We start from the raw sequence: 17640 nt of genomic DNA, 5'->3' as shown, positions 1-17640 counted from the left end.
TGGCGCGATCTCAGCTCACTACAAGCTCCGCCTCCCAGGTTCACGCCATTCTCCTGCCTCAGCCTCTCCGAGTAGCTGGGACTACAGGCGCCCGCCACCACGCCCGGCTAATTTTTTTGTATTTTTAGTAGAGACGGGGTTTCACCGTGGTCTCGATCTCCTGACCTCATGATCCGCCCACCTCGGCCTCCCAAAGTGCTGGGATTACAAGTGTGAGCCACCGCGCCCGGCCATTATGTATAGAATTTATTTCTTGGATTTTATTTTATAAGTTTGAATATTAATTTTAATATACTTTACTAGATCAGTAACTCACACAGTATTTATTCTGGGAATGTTTCATCTTCAGATAACTAATATGCTAAAAATGTAAGAGATTCCAAAAAAGTTCAAAATTACCCATAAAAATGAATCTGTAGCTTTTAAGCTTTGATTAGAAAGATTTGAAAATTTATTGTGATTAAAGATGAGTTTAAGTACTTAGATAAAACACTATGGACAGATGAAAGGAAATCTAATAGGATAGCAAATATGTAGAACACATTGGTATTTCCAGCATTTTATATTTTAGTATCTTCAGTTTACATAGGTACCATTACTTAAATAAGTGAGAGTGATTTTTTTTTTCATTCTCTAAAATGGGGAATAGATAAAAATGTGTGAACCAACTGGTTTCTTCTGTCTGATTTGGGCTTCTAGATGTCATGCCTGGAGAGTTTGTAGAAGAACATAGTATTAGGACCTGCCTTTTTTGAAGTGTAATTTAGAAGTCAATATAACTAGGAATCTTAGTTGGACAATCTCTACTTTGTTATGGAGGCACTGTGTAGAGTGAGTTGCATCTAGCAGTCAGGTGAAAATCCCATAGCCAGAATCATGGTTTAGGGATATAACACAGTGGCCAATTTTACCTTACTTTTTTCAGGTCATGTGTCTAGGTGGTCTCACTTCAGTTAATTTTACAGGAAATTCATTAATACTAATTTGCATATTTTATTTCTTTTTCTTTAGTCAGAAAACACTTAAAATAATTTATATATTCTTTCCATAGGATTTAGCGTGTGTATATTGACTGTCAGACTTCAGGCATACATTATTTGGGGATGATGGAATACAAAGACCCACATGATTGATTATGTAATTCAAATTTACTTTCTGTGTTCTGAAGATACCACTTCACTGTACTAACAATATTTTGACTTGATCTTAGTTACTGTATTTTAAATGCTTGCACAAAATGCAAGGTAAGGGCAAGATGTCTGTTTACTGTTTGAACTGTTGTCATCCTAAGTTAAATATGTGGATTTTTGGCTCATTTTTTATATAACTGCATTGATCTGATGTGTCCTACCTCAGAGAACTGTGTTTATATCTTTGCCTCACTTTCTTATGAATTTTGTGTTCTATTATTTGTATCCTTTTATTATTGTTATTGGTAAATACTAAAAGCCCAATGGTCAGACATTCTATCTTTTTAATTTTTTTCTTTGAGGATTTGGCACAGTACTTGAATATGGTTGTTACTTTTAAGTGAAAGTTGTTACTTTATAGAAAAGTCTGCTTGCAGGCCATGGAGCCAGGAACTGATATGCTCACCCTCTGGAGCTGGTCGTGTGAAGACATATCACCCCTGCTTCCAGGGACAGACATTGGTTTGCACTGCCTGACCATCAGTGCTGGACACTCCTTTATCAAGCTCCAGAATTGCTACCTCTGGAAACGGAATGTAGTTTTGCCACCCTCTCCTGAATTCCTGTGTTCCTAGCTTCTTCTCATCCCCAGCTTCTGTTGAAAATCTGTGGGCCCTTGGATTAGTTGGCTGGGCTTATATCCTGAGCCTAAGTCCTAGCTACAAGGAAGATCGAGCAGAGCAATATGTGGCATTTTCTACAGCTACAGTGAAGAGTGGGCTCTGCGTCATGAGGAGATTCTTCAAATACAGAAAGTGGGTTCAGATGCTGGGTACTGAACAGTGCTTTCTCTGGGGGCAGTAGCTGCATTCCCAGAGAGCTGTAAAGTGACATACTAGAAGGGACAAGAAGCTTTCAGAACCTGTACTACCATAGTACAGGTGTCACTTATGTTGAGAAGAGTTCTAGTACATATTTTGAAAGGCAGATTGGTGCTAATTTATAGTTTTTGCTGTGTTTAATGTTTCGAGTATATATGATAGTGACTTAGAATTTGTAATAAGTTTCATGAAAAAACAAACTAGAAGGTGGAACAATAGGGGAAAATATGTATGCTAATAATAGGTGCAGGTCAAAACAGTAAGATGAAAGCTTGTTTGCAAAAATGTAGCCTCCTGATAGGATTGACACTTATAGCCAAGTAGTCAGGTCCTTTTAGGTGGGGTTTGGGGAGGCCTGAGTGAAATATTGAGTCTGGCCATGTGACTAAGTCTGTTTTATTACTCAAATAATGGGCCCATCCACCTGATGCTCAGCTCTGTATACAGTCCATCTAGGTCTTCTGATGTCATCTTCTCCTTTTCCCATGCCACCTTGTAATCCGATGATGGGTTCTCCTTCCCAAGAGCAGGTCTTTCATATTCAGTATGGGTCTGTAAGAATATATTGGTATATATTACAATAAGTAATGAGTGAATTAATTGTAAATTTAGAACGTGATGATCATGATGAATTAGAAACCTGTCACTTAGTTGGTACAGTGGTGGGGCAGGAGCCGGGAGGGACAGGCCAAATGTGCACATTAGCCTGTGGCAAACAAAACCATAATGGGGTGGTTTTGTTTTTACATTTTCCCTCTTCATTCCTATGTTCTCCCCATTCCCCCATCACTCCCGTTCCTAGCAGCTGGAGGTTTCTATTTGGGTGTCCTCTAAGTAGCTAGTAGTCATATGCCTGAAGTTGGTTTGGCAGTCATTGGGAGGGGGCAGAGGGGTGTGTACCATGACACATTTTCCCAAAGAAGCTGATGATTTAGTTTCCAGGCTAGCCTGCAGAAGCTTATTTAACTTATTATGTCTCTGAGATATACTAAGGGTAGAAAGGAAGTGTAGCTAGCTTTCCCCTCTCTTTCCAAGTTACATGGTTAGTCCCAGGCGTAATTTTGAAGTAAGTAACATCCATCTTTTGCATCTTGTAACTTCTCTTTGTGCATCCTGGTAATCCTTTTCTCATGTTCCTGGCATTTATAGCATACTTGAAACTTGGGACTCCATGGTCTTTCAGAACTTTTCCAGGTTTAAACAGAGAGCTCTGGGGACAATATATTTCCCAAGATAGAGAAAGGCTAAGTACTCCAATTCTTATTATTCATTTTGTGTCAAGGGTATATATCACCACGCCAAAACCCTGGGGCTAACTTGCAACCTTAATTTTCCTTAGAAAACTTTGGCCTTAACATTCTGGTCCAAGCATGGCCTAATGTTTTTACCTTTGTTTGCATTAAGCACACCTGGGATAAGCCAGAATTTTCAAAAAGAAATTCTTAAATACCAAGGGAGAATGGTAAGAAAATATTTTTTAAAACTGACAAATGTATTACAGAGCTTTGCCCATTTCTATCCAGTTTTGATTAGCCTAAGCAGAGCAGGTTTGCGGGATTTTGCCTGTGTGTGAGCTTGGCTGGGCTTACATGGAGCTGACTCAAGGGCTAGCACTTGCTTTTAGGAGTTGAAATGTCAGTTTTCTCAAAACTCTTATGCCTTTTGGTTTCTACACTCACAGACTTCCACCATTCGCCCACACATGCAGGGAGGAGGAATAGGAGCAATGAAAGGTGAATTTCATGAGGACTATTGTTGTATTAAGAAGTGTAATACTCAAATGTCTTGCTGGGTCTGACATTGGAGGTATGAAGCAGGGAATGGGATACTTAGGTCAGGTCAAGGAGGTCATAAAGTAGGGTCCTCAGAATTGGATGCAAGTGTTGTGGCCCCCATATAAAACAAGAATGGGATTTACCCAAAGTAGAAGGCTACTCTGACTTATTTTAGAGACTATGAAGCCTCTATTGGGCTAGTTAGCAGCTCAGACAGTGGTGGGAATTTATCTAAGTATGTGGAGGTTTTTAATGACAGTGCTGTGACAGGACACACAGCTCTGGAAAGCTTCCTAATGGGGCAGGAACCTCACCTGGGGGCAGGTGGGGTGAGGTGATGGAGGAAACAAGTTAGAGAGCCCTAGGGGAGGTGAATCATAGGGTGTGATGTTGAGATCGTTTGCTTCTTTCCACTGAGTGCTTCTCTACTAAGGTTGTCTTCTGGCTAGTAAAGGCGTCATTTCAAAATGGTTCACGCTTCAAAATGACGTTTTCTTTCCCCAGTAAAACAGTTTTTTTTTTTTTGAATGGTTACTTTTTTTTTTGAACTTTTCTGCTTTTCTTATTATTTCAGAAGCAGCTATTCTCAAACTTTTTGGTGTCAAGACCCTTTTACCTAAAAATCTGAAAGGATCCCAAAAACACTTTGTCTAGGTGAATTGTATCTATTGCACAAGAAGAGTAAGTTAGGTTTTTATGGAAAGTAACTGTCTCTACTGTTTTGCCTGTTTACTTATCTTCAGTAATGTATACCTTTTTCCTCTCAAAAACTTGAGATAGGATGAATGAGATTTCTGTCATTCTTGGAATATGAAATTTATATATAGTTTGGTATAGTTCAGAGAGCTGAATTGCTTAGCTGGGAATAGTTGACTAGGCCAGCTCTTTTTTTATGTTCATTTCTATGTAAGCAGGATTCTGCTTCTGGGATCTCTTTTCTGTCATGATGCTTTATTTGCTTTATTTCTATGTCACAAACTGATTTTGTCAATTTTTATAGTTTTATACGTTTGGTATCATATAGGGCAAGTTTTCTCATCTTGTTCTTCGTTAAGAGAGCTCTTCTTAGCCCTTTGTTCTTCTGTGTAATTTAGAATTAGCCTGTGCAATTGCTCATAAAACATTTTTCTTTCAGTTTGATTGGAATTTCGTTGAATCTGTAGATTAAATTTGAGAGAATGTTTAAAATAATGAATTTTCCAGTCCTTGGCTAAGATCATACTTTTCTATCTCTTTGGGTCTTCTGTAATATATTTATTATATAAGTTATTATACAACTTTTGTTTAAAACATTTTTTGCTCCTGTTGTGGATAGTGTCTTCTTTTTGCCCATGAATTAAAAGGCAATTAATTTTTTAAAAAATCATTTTTGTGAGACAAGGTCTCACTTTGTTACCCAGGCTGGAATGTAGTGGTGCAATCATGGCTCACTGCAGTCTCAACTTCCTAGACTTCAGTGATCTTCCCACCTCAGCCTCCCCTAGTAGTTGGGGCCATAGGCATGTGCCACCTCACTGGGCTAATTTTTGTACTTTTGGTAGAGTTGAGGTTTTGCCATGTTGCCCAGGCTGGTCTCGAACTCTTGGGCTCAAGTGATCTGTCCACCTCAGCCTCCCAAAGTGCTGGGATTACAGGTAATCACCTGTATGATTACCATGCCCAGCCTGAAAGGCAATTAATTTTTGCTACTTTCTTAGAACTTCTGAGTTATTGTTAATTTTAAAAATTTGCCTGCAGATTTCAGATTTTCTAAATAGGTGATTGCATAGTATTCCAATAATGATAGTTTATTTCTTTGTTAGAAAAGAAAAAAAAAATGCCTATACTTTTTTTTTCTTCTTTGTCTTACTTGGACCTCCTTTAAAATATTGACCAAAGGTGAGGGTAGTGGACATTTTTGTCTTGTTTCTGATTTTAATGTTAATGATTTTAATATTTTATTATTATATATGGCATTTGGTGTTAATTTTTGTTAGATATATTTGATCAGGTTAAGGAAGTTCTCTTCAAATGCCATTTATTTATTTGCTATGTGTTAAAAAATTGTGAATGGATATTGAATTTCATTGAACTTTTAAAATACATCTATATGGATATGATCATATAAGATTTCTGCTTTAATGATATTAATAGGTACTTTTCATGTTAAACCACTTGAATTCATTGGATAAGTCTTTGTTGTATTTTATGTTTTTATTCACTGGCTGATCATATTTGCTAATATTTTCTTCAGAGTTTTGCATCAATGGTTGTGAGTGAGATAGACCCATAATTTTCCTTCCTTCTACAGTCCTTCTGGGTTTTGGTATAAGGGTTATACCAGTCTCATAGAATGACCTGAGGAATGTTTTCACCTCTTAGGTTTTCTGAAGCAGTTTTTGTAATACTAGATTGGTTTGTTCTTTGAGTGCTTCATTCAGTTTCCTCTAAGACCATTTAGGACTTTTTTTTTTTTTTTTTTTGCATTATGAGTTTTAAATTTTTCATTCAACTTCTTTGAAGACTATAGCACTCAACTTTAAAACCATTTTTTGGAGTCAATTTTGGTAACGTTATATATTCTTTCTTTTTAAATTATTATTTAAGTTCTAGGATACATGTGCAGAATGTGCAGGTTTGTTACATAGGTATACATGTGCCATGGTGGTTTGCTGCACCCATCAACCCATTACCTACATTAGATATTTCTCCTAGGGTTATCCCTCCCCTAGCACTCCACCTCCAGGCCCCGGTGTGTGATGTTCCCCTCCCTGTGTCCATGTGTTCTCATTGTTCAACACCCACTTATGAGTGAGAACATGCGGTATTTGGTTTTCTGTCCCAGTGTTAGTTTGCTGAGAATGATGGTTTCCAGCTTCATCCGTGTCCCTGCAAAGGAAATGAACTCATCCATTTTTATGGCTGCATAGTATTCCATGGTGTATATGTGGCACATTTTCTTTATCCAGTCTATCATTGATGGGCATTTGGGTTGGTTCCAAGTCTTTGCTATTGTGAACAGTGCTGCAGTAAACATATGTGTGCATGTGTCTTTATAGTAGAATGATTTATAATATCCTTTGAGTATATACCCAGTAATGAGATTGCTGAGTCAAATGGTATTTCTAGTTCTACATCCTTGAGGAATTGCCTCAATGGTTGAAGTAATTTACACTCCCACCAACAGTGTAAAAGTGTTCCTATTTCTCCACATCCTCTCCAGCATCTGTTTTTTCCTGACTTTTTAATGATTGCCATTCTAACTGGCATGAGATGGTATCTCATTGTGGTTTTGATTTGCATTTCTCTAATGGCCAGTGATGTTGAGCTTTTTTCATAAGTTTGTTGGCCACATAAATGTCTTCTTTTGATAATTGCCTGTTCATGTCCTTCACCCACTTTTTGATGGAGTTGTCTGTTTTTTTTTTTTCTTGTAAATTTGTTTAAATTCCTTGTAGATTCTGGATATTAGCCCTTTGTCAGATGGATAGATTGCAAAAATTTTCTCCCATTCTGTAGGTTGCCTGTTCACTCTGGTGCTAGTTCCTTTTGCTGTGCAGAAGCTCTTTAGTTTAACTGGAGCCCATTTGTCAATTTTGGCTTTTGTTGCCATTTCTTTTGGTGTTTTAGCCATGAAGTCTTTGTCCATGCCTATGTCCTGAATCGTATTGCCTTGGTTTTCTTCTAGGGGGTTTTTATGGTTTTAGGTCTTACATTTAAGTCTGTAATCCATCTTGAGTTAATTTTTGTATATGGTGTAAGGAAGGGGTTCAGTTTCAGTTTTCTGCATATGGCTAGCCAGTTTTTCCAACACCATTTATTAAATAAGGTATCCATTACCCATTGCTTATTTGTGTCAGGTTTGTCAAAGATCAGATGGTTGTAGATGTGTGGCATTATTTCTGAGGCTTCTGTTCTGTTCCATTGGTCTATATATCTGTTTTGGGTAGCAGTACCATGCTGTTTTGGTTACTGTAGCCTTGTATAATTTGAAGTCAGGTAGCATGATGCCTCCAGCTTTGTTCTTTTTGCTTAGGATTGTCTTGACTATATGGGCTCTTTTTTGGTTCCATATGAAACTTAAAGTAGTTTTTTCTAATACTGTGAAGAAAGTCAATGGTAGCTTGATGGGGATAGCATTGAATCTATAAATTACATTGGGCAGTATGGCCATTTTCACTATATTGATTCTTCCTATCCAAGAGCATGTAATGTGTTTCCATTTGTTTGTGTCCTCTCTTATTTCCTTGAGCAGCGGTTTGTGGTTTTTCTTGAAAAGATCCTTCACATTTCTTGTGAGTTTTATTCCTAGGTATTTGTAGCAGTTGTGAATGGGAGTTCACTCATGATTTGGCTGTCTGTTTATCTATTATTGGTGTATAGGAATGCTTGTAATTTTGGCAGATTGATTTTTTATCCTGAGATTTTGTTGAAGTTGCTTATCAGCTTAAGGAGATTTTGGGCTGAGACGATGGGGTTTTCTAGATATACAATCATGTCATCTGCAAACAGAGACAATCTGACTTCCTCTCTTCCTATTTGAAGATGCTTTATTTCTTTCTCTTGCCCTATTGTCCTGGCCAGAACTTCCAATACTACGTTGAATAGGAGTGGTGAGAGAGGGCATCCTTGTCTTGTGCCAGTTTTCAAAGGGAATGCTTCTAGTTTGGGGCCATTCGGTATGATATTGGCTGTGGGTTTTTTTCTTCTATTTTACTTTTTTTGTTGTTTTTCTTATTTTGATGCTTAGGTCATTAATTTTCAGCCTTTCTTTTTTTCTAACAGGAGATTTTAAGACTAAATTTTACTGCTTAGCTGCATCTCGCAGGTTTTTATATTAGTGTGTTTGTCATTAATTTTGTGTTTTCTGATTTCTATTGTTTACTCCTTTGGTCATGAATTATTTATAAGTATTAATTTTTTTACTGGCAGTTTTTTACTAATATATTTCAAAGCTCTTTGTTAAGTATATATAAGTTTAGAGTTATGTCTTCCTTTATAATTTTAAAAGTCATTCTTTCGTTATGTAGTTATATGCCATTTCCTTATTTCTACTTAAGTCTATATGTTGGATGCAAATATAGCTACATTAGCTTTCCTTGAAGTCCTCTTTTAAAGTCTTTTATTTGCAATATTTTTGTGTCCTTATTTTTTAGGAATGTCTTATGAACAGCATATCAATAGATTTCTTAAAGATTCAGACTTTTAAAAATAACAAGGAATTTGGTTCACTTAGATTTATTGTAATTATTAATATATTTGTGATTATTTTTAGCATTTTAATGTAACATTTCCATTTCTGTTGGTTTTTTTTTTTTTTTTCCTCTTTTTTGGTGATTTTTTTGAGTTTTTCCTTCTCATTTGTTTTGTCCCCTCCACTAGCAGGGAGCTTAGTTATTTTTAAAATTGTTTATTCTGTTATTTTAGAATATATGTTTTTAAATATGCGTGTGTGTGTGTGTGTGTGTGTGTGTATATGTCCATGTATATTTGTATTTATATATGTGTATCTCAACACAGTCTACAGTTATTCAATATTCTTACTCTCCTTGTGAACCATTTAGGTCATTTTTGTTATTCAGCTTCTTGCGTTTACAAAATTGCTCATATTTAGATTTTTTAAAAAACTTGCTGAATCAGATAATTCTTACTGTCATTAATAGTTATTGTTTATTTTCATTTACATACCTGTTTTTCTGTTTTTTTTTTCCACTGTTTATTCATGTATCATAGGTTTTCCTCTAGTGTTAGTTTCCTTTTTCCTGAAGTGTACATCTTTTAATAAAGGATTATTAAGCCCTCTCATTTTTTTGTCTGAAATCTTATGCTTACTCTTAAGCAGATGTAATTAGTACACTATCTGATTCCTGTTGTTCAAAAGAAAACATAAATAGTAAGATAAACTTAGTATAAAATTTTACTTCTTAAAATATCTATCAAAGTATAATGATTTGTGTATTATCTATTGCTTTGTTTTATCCATACTCCTATACTGTTCTTGTGACATGGATAATCAAGAATAACCTGTCAGAGATTCAGAATATTTTTTTTTCCTGTTACAAAATTAGTCCAAAATAGTTCTCCTATTTCTTTTGATTCCCACTGGATAGTACTTTCTTGCGTGCTCTAATTGCTGTTCTAAAAAAATGTCTGAACTTGACTTGTGTTAATTTTCTTTAGTTCCCTTAACTGTCTGGCCACTGAAACGGGTATAGCTATCCTCAATGCATTCTCACTTGTCACAAATTTGTTATTTTGTATGGTTTAGAAAATCAGTGCTTATTTGAAGCAGAACTAGGACTTAGGAGTTCTTCATTTGCATATTTATAGTTCTCACATTGTGATAACTTGCATGACTAAGTGTCACCAAATTCTACCAATATCCTATAAGCTTGCCTCATTTTCTGTGTCAGTCCTGATAGAGACTTTGGGGCCAGTATTGTTAGAGTTGGGGAAGTTTAGGTGTTCTGTGCCCCTGTCGTAGGATGAGAGTTCCTGTCTTGCTTTCTGTGTTTGGTTACCTGCCTTCATGATTACCTGGACAACTTTAACTGGGATCTCACTATCTGCTGCCAGGCTTGCCTGCCTAGTTGCCTACCTGCCAGCCTGTACCTGTGACAGTGTTGCTCACTCTGTCCTGTTGCCTGACACTATGTTCTCTAGTTTACTGCTGGCCCCTAGCTTGGTTGGATTTTTTTCATCAGTGATGCTGGTTGGACAGACTTACAAGGAGAACATTTCTGTAGGCATGTTTAATTTTCTCAGACAGCCCATTTTGTTGGTAGTTGAACCCTTGGCTCTAAAGTACCGGTGAGCATTTCAGAAAGGATACAAGCTTTCAAGAGAAAATTAGCTGCAATTAAGAACCTTCTTTTTACTGTAAACATATTGAGTGTTAATATTCTTTGGTTCTAGTTTATTTCTAAACAAAAACCTGTGTGCCATAGGATTAGAATTTTAGATCTTTTATTTTCTATGTAAAGGTTGATTTCTTAACTTTATTCATTTTTAATTTCATATTATTCTATTTAATTTATCTAAACAAATGGATTATTTTCCTACAGTACTGAAATACTACCTCATTGATTTATTTCATTTTCTGCTTGTTACCTGGTGATTAATTTCTGTAAATCAGCAGAAGTAATAGGACTATACTGTAATATGATTGCACTGTAGTCATAGATATTTGGAAAGCTGAGGCAGGAAGATAGCTTGAGTTCAGGAGTTGGAGGTTGGCTTAGGAGTTGAAGGCTGCAGTGAGCTATGATTGCGCTACTGCACTCCAGCCTGGGCAACAGAGTGAGACCTTGTCTCCTAAGGAAAAAAAAGTGGTATGTAGGGATCGTCAGCTCCCCAAAGGCAAATCTTATTATTATTTTTAATTTCACAGTTACTGGCTCAGTGCCTACCCATAGTGCATAGTCAGCCTTCCATTAATGTTTTGAATAGAAATCAACCAGATGAGCTAGCATTAAAGTTTGGATTCAGAATTTTCATTTATCAAATTGCAGAAATATAGGTAATTATAAGATAACTGCATACTGAAGTAACTTATATCCAGATATAAATGTACATGATAAGTTTGATCAGTTTTCCTTTTCACAAATAAAGTGTTAAACATCAAAGTGGTTTTTAGTATAAATGGGACTTATGAAATGGCAGAGTTCTCTGCCATAATTTCACATCTTATTTTGGAACAAGTGGAAGATTTGTTTCCTTGTGTTCTTTATTTTAAAGCTACACTACAGTTTTATCAGTTAATAATAGACTTATTCTTAAGGCACTGCATCAGATAGTTGAAGGGAAGACACAGTTTTTGCCTCAGTCACTCATATGCTGTACAGTATAAAGCCATAGGACAGCCTGGACTTCAGTCTAGCTGCTTGGGTGTCATGCTTGACAGGGGTTAAAACTTAAAATTCCTTATCTCTTAAACATTTTTATGTTTCTGAGTTCAACCCTGTTAAGATTACTGACAACGTTCTTGGAAGACTGTGTCCTAAGGAAGGAAGAATTTTGAAAATAAATGATTTTGCTAGATAGAATGGGAGAAAAGAAGATTCTTGGAGTACATATGGGAGGATGAAAGCCAGAATTTTAGGGAGTTATCAGGAAGCAAAAGTAAGTGTGACTAGATTGGCAGGTATGGCTAGAACTGGGTTCCAAAGCTTAGGGAAGGGAGATGATTTTTAATTCCTTTTCCAAATGCTGACTGTTACCTTTGAAATTATAGGATTTGGGAGCAAACGTTCATCTTTTAACAAAAGAAAGAATCTGTAGTATTATTCTTTCTGTTGATTTCATGGAGATATAAAATGACTAGCTTTGGAGGAGTTAAAAATTGGTACCTGAGATATCCTACTTAGCCCACTTTACCGTACAACCCCTTTCTTCACACTTCTTTTTGTAGGAATGACAGGAATAGTAGGCAGTAAGCCATACTAACTAAAGCAATTTTAATTGTTTTTCTACCTTTGACTAACTAGTTATGAGAAAGCAACTATATATTTGAGAGGCCTGCTATCATGATTTCTGGGTAGAAATTTCATAAGCAGCTTTCTAATCTACTCATTTTTAGATTATAAAGTGGCTTAGTGGTAAGGTACTAGTGTTAGACCCTTATTCTTTATTAATCATTAATCAGTTTCAAATGTGGATTATAAGTGCCCTTTGAGGACAAGACATACTTTGTATTTTGTGTGCAAAAAAAGCCTAAAATGTGGTTGTTGGTCTCAGTAGATCCAGCACTTGCCTAGAACGTAATAAAACTAGTTAAATTTTGTGAATGATTTGCTGGAAGGAGTTTGTGTATGGATAGTTTCTCACCTCCAAACCACTTGCCTAAATGTCACTTCCTTGGAGACCTCCCCTGTTCTGCAGTTTAAATTGGCTTATCAGGCTCTATCATATCACTCTTTTTTATTTCCAGAATGTAACTTATCATTACTTGATGTTTCTTCTTCATTTATTTTTCTCATATTAGAACTTATAGGTTCCAGGATAGTAGAGCCCTTGTCTATCTCATTCACCTCTTGTTGTTAGAGTTATTATGGGAATAAATAATAGGTGTGCCCTAAAAAATAATGAATGGCCATATCAAATCAGGGCTCTGAAGTAAATACAGTTTCATTAAGTCATCAGTAATGTTAAATTAAGCTTTGAGATTGTATTCGCTCTCTTGTTACATTGATTATATATTTATTTTCATTCATTAAAAATTGTAACTTGGCTAAAATCCCAGACTGTATAAACAATTCCTTTTTAAAATGGATTTGGTTATTTTCAAAGAAAAGATACATTTTCTGTATCACTGCCTAAATTTCCTTAAGAGCTTTTATGATAATTAAGCTTAAAATACCAAAGATGGATATGGTTACATATTTTGCTGATTTCAAAGTTTGGAGAATAGTTAATGAACAACTACTAGAAAGTTAATAGAAATAGTTAATGGACAACCACTTGAATGTAGGAATAAAATTTTCATTTATATCCAAACTAAATCTAGCATGTGATAATGGAAGGACAACTCTCGACTTAGTTTGGATGTAAATGAAAAAGCACAAAATGTTTCAAGATTAGTATTTCATTTTGCCTATGGAAAGAATCATTTACGTAGATTTATCAAGTTACTTAGTTACTCGGTATTTAATAACCACCTATAGTTGGAGGATTCTATGAATTCAGATTCTATAAAAGAAATAGTCACTTCTATAAGCCTGTCATTAAATTTTCTTTATTTAATGTGATGTGTTTGGTGTTTTCTGAGCAATAGTGGTTGTGGACATAAAAAATGAAAAGATTAGTTTGATTTTAAAAATTAATATTAAATTTATTAATGTTACAGATTCAAACACCTAGTTTTATCTTTGGCTTCTAAGTTCTGTTTATAAAACACATTATTCTTGTTATAAGTATATCAAATTTTAAACATTTAAGGGGTTTTGAATGATACTTAGTCATTTACAAATTTAACCACATTAAACCATTTAAAACTCTATACATTTAGTATATTTGATTTTTAATTACTTTTCTGAGAATTGAAATAAATTTTTTGCATGTTAACAAGTTAAACTTACTACACTTGATCTTAGCCAAAAGGCCGAGAAGCGATAACAAGTTAAACTTACAAATATAGTGACTGTAATGTTCTCTTAAATATGTCAATACTGTTTAGTGCTAGTAAGATTTCTACTTATAATCACAAGTCTCAATCAGTTATTCAATTTTTAATTTTAATTGGAACTATAAGGAATTATTGTCCTGTCACTCTAATAGGTCATATTCTCTTATAAGTTACACATACTTAAAATATGATTGGTTTTGTTATTATAAAATGTTAACAGTATGGATTTGATTCTCCTAAATATTTCAAATTTTAAATCTCCTCAGAAGTATATTATCCCAGGCAATTTTCTCAATTATTTGAGGCTGCATGAAGAATTTGAGCAAGATGTTCATCAGATTTTTGTTAGTTCATTTAAGATACATCAAACATGGCCGGGCTCGGTGGCTCACGCTTGTAATCCCAGCACTTTGGGAGGCCGAGGCGGGCGGATCACGAGGTCAGGAGATCGAGACCACGGTGAAACCCCGTCTCTACTAAAAATACAAAAAAATTAGCCGGGCGTGGTGGCGGGTGCCTGTAGTCCCAGCTACTCGGAGAGGCTGAGGCAGGAGAATGGCGTGAACCCGGGAGGCGGGGCTTGCAGTGAGCTGAGATTGTGCCACTGCACTCCAGCCTGGGCGACAGAGCGAGACTCCGTCTCCAAAAAAAAAAAAAAAAAAAAAAAAAAGATATGTCAAACTTTATTTATTGATAACAGGCATGTAAAAATTAATTTCTGCTTCACCATGTGGTCTATACCCCTATTCTATTAATTTGTAGAATGTTGTCTGTAATACTTGATTGGATTTTGTATTTCTTTGGCTATTAAGATAATTAAATACCTTTTCACCAAGCTTTAAAGATCCTTGAACTATATGGACTTCTTTCTCTCTCTCTCTTTTTTTTTTCATGTTCTTCCTATCTGGCAGAAGCACAGAAATCTTACTGTTATTAAAATATCTGATTGAATTCTGGCACTCTCTTAAGACTGTTCAGTTATAACTTACAAGATGATTCTACTGATGCTAAGTAAAACTGATCAGTGAAATCTTTTAGTCCTTTCACCTTTCTTCCAGCTTTGTGTGTGTCCTCTATGCTGAGGGAGGGAGGGGGAAATAAGAGTTCTTTCAAAAAGTACACTGATACTAATCCTATAGTGTCCTTTATGTTATAAATGATAGCCTGTGTTCCTTTTGGTTTAGGTAAAAATAAAATGAAGAGAAAGCTCCTGAAACCCTCTTTGAAAGTAGAGGTAGGAAAAGGAAATAACACTAAATGCCTACACCTTACCAGAGACTATTTAATTTAAATTGATTTCATTCTTACCATAAACCCCCAGGTAAGTAATATTAATCCCTCATAAAGTTTACTTACACATAAGGAGACTGTTATGCAGTAAAGTTAACAACTTTTCATGGGTCATAAAACTGTTAAGCGAAGGAGCCAAAATTTGAATCTAGATGTGTTTATTTTTTTTAAATCCAGATCTCTTTTTTTAATCCAGATCTCCTTTGTCAGAAGATAAATCACAATAAAATTAAAATTGTGTTCATTTAAAAGACGTTTCTTGTGGCTATGTTTCTTTTCATTTGCTTGTTTTCCCTGCAGATGTATTTAATAGAAAGCAAAGTTCCAATGTGCTTTCTTAATCATCCCTATTGGTTTTGTAGACCTATTTATTGGCAGGGAAGATGGATGTTCTATAGAGCTGGCATCTGCTTGCAAGTTTCTATAGCCTTTCCTCTATGTAAATTAGTTTGAATAGGTAAAGGGGAGAATTGAGTAGTGACATGATGTATTTAGTCTGGAAGGGAAAATCGTAAATTCACTAACTTCCTGACTCTTATAAATGTTCTCTTCTCCTTCCTCTGCTTTATAAGAAAACAAGACTGGTTAATAAAAAAACAAAACTTATAAATAAAGTGACACATTTGCCTTAAAAGGGAAACTTGAACCTTAATGAGGAGTGGTTTATTTTTTCAGATGACTTGGGTGTCTTTTGGTTGTATTGAATGTTTTGTGCTTTTCAAAATCATATCATGACTAATAATTTTAGTATTATTCTAATAACCCAGTAGGTTGTGTATACTAGGTATTATTCGCATTTCATTAATGAGTAAATAAAAAAAACCTGATAGCCTCAGTCATTGGGCCAGAGAAATTCAGAGCCAAAAATCTATAATATTTTAAGAAAAAGGTTATGTTTAAAAGACTGTGAGATTCTTTATATGTATAAACTTGGATAGATTTAGGAGTTCTATCTGGTTATCTTTATAGGAAGTTTAAATATTCAGAGTTAAGGTTATTTTTAGAAATGACTGGGTGCCCTTTTGCAAAAACTGTTTTGAAATATTTATATGAATTGTAGTAGCAAATAGTGCCAAAGCAAATTACTATTTAAAGTATGAATTAAAGTATTTGGAAAATGTTTGCCCTTATCGTTTAACACATTCATGTTTTACTTGTGAATTGAGCACAAATCGTAGAACAGATTTGTATTGGTACAGCCAGTGTATTTGAGTGGAGCCCGAGTGTTGATATGTCAGAGGGTGGTCATTTTGCTTTATTTTTTTTATCAATATTGTTGACTATTTTATAAATATTTCAATGCCTACTATGTGCCTAAAAGTATTCTATGAGAAATGTATTGAATCTACTTTTTGAATCTTCATTGGGTTTTGGAATAGAAACTTTAGAGTCAAATGAATTTTCTGGGATTCACTGTACATCAACTAATCCCCTAGTCTTAATTTAAATCTTTTCAACATCAGGAGTGACAGGTTTTTTTGGTGCAGGTCATCTGTGAATACGTCCTTTATATAGAATGAGACTTTAAAAAATATTTGTTTATGTCTAATCCGTCCTCACATTAACTCATGGTATGTTTCTGGGTAGTTCATTGTCTCCAAATTTTATAAACCACAAAAATGTGCTGCTGCTGAGATGTCTGTAATTAATTATTTTTATAAATATCTTTTGTCAACTCTGGTGCCTTAGCCGTTCTTAGATTTTTAAAGAATGTCCTGATAAAGCAAAGTTCTCATATATTATTATATTGGATTGTCAGTTGAAATTAGTGGTTTTTTTAATTAAGAAAAAGCCACTCAAAATTTTGTAAAATATTGTAAAATATTCAAGGGTTTTCCCCATGTTATGAATGTATGACATATGACTCTAAATTGGATTTCTTTAACCTCTTTCTCTTAAGAAAATCTCACTATTCTGTTAAAGGAATGCAGAAATTATTCCTTGTAAGGAAAACATCTGGAGTTCTATTTATAAGCATATAGTATTCTATCAAAAAACTCATGTTGAAAATTCAGATAAATAACTAGCAAAATCACGCATTAAAAAATACATTGAAATGATGTATGTGTAATCTAAAAAAAATTAATATACGTGAAATGCAGTGAATTCCACCTTAATTTTGGGCTTGATCTTGGGAGTCTGAGTGACTACAATGTCATTGACTTGAGCATAAAAGGACTAAGTATATTCCTGCTGGATTCAAGCTCGCATATTAACACAGCTCCCTTTGAATTTCTGTATCTGTGGGTTTTGGTGTAGGCAGAAGACTTGCCAGAGAATAACAGGATAATTCACAGTAGAAATTTCCTTTCCTGGATTTACTTCCTGTTCATACATGCTTTATCAGTAAAATGACTTACTTTTAAATATATGAAGTCACAGAATTGAAAATTCAAAATAGAAATTGCTTAAATACAGCAAAAAAATCTCGTTATTCAAGATACTTGGGGAATCAAACATTT

At 34.9% G+C, this 17640-nt stretch overlaps 1 protein-coding gene and 1 pseudogene across 5 annotated transcripts in view; one reads left to right on the top strand and one right to left on the bottom strand.

Annotated features, from left to right (window-relative positions):
• Window positions 1-17640, top strand: part of PPP1R9A (protein phosphatase 1 regulatory subunit 9A) — a 425821-nt gene that overhangs the window by 51513 nt on the left and 356668 nt on the right. The gene's annotated exons all lie outside the window — the stretch shown is intronic.
• Window positions 13783-13876, bottom strand: LOC129480021 (uncharacterized; annotated as a pseudogene).

The sequence above is a fragment of the Symphalangus syndactylus genome, chromosome 3, assembly GCF_028878055.3.
Source record: "Symphalangus syndactylus isolate Jambi chromosome 3, NHGRI_mSymSyn1-v2.1_pri, whole genome shotgun sequence".
In the NCBI taxonomy this organism is placed as follows: Eukaryota; Metazoa; Chordata; class Mammalia; order Primates; family Hylobatidae; genus Symphalangus; species Symphalangus syndactylus.
The sequence above is the reverse complement of the archived record's forward strand: the minus strand, read 5'-3'. Positions and strand labels throughout refer to the sequence as shown.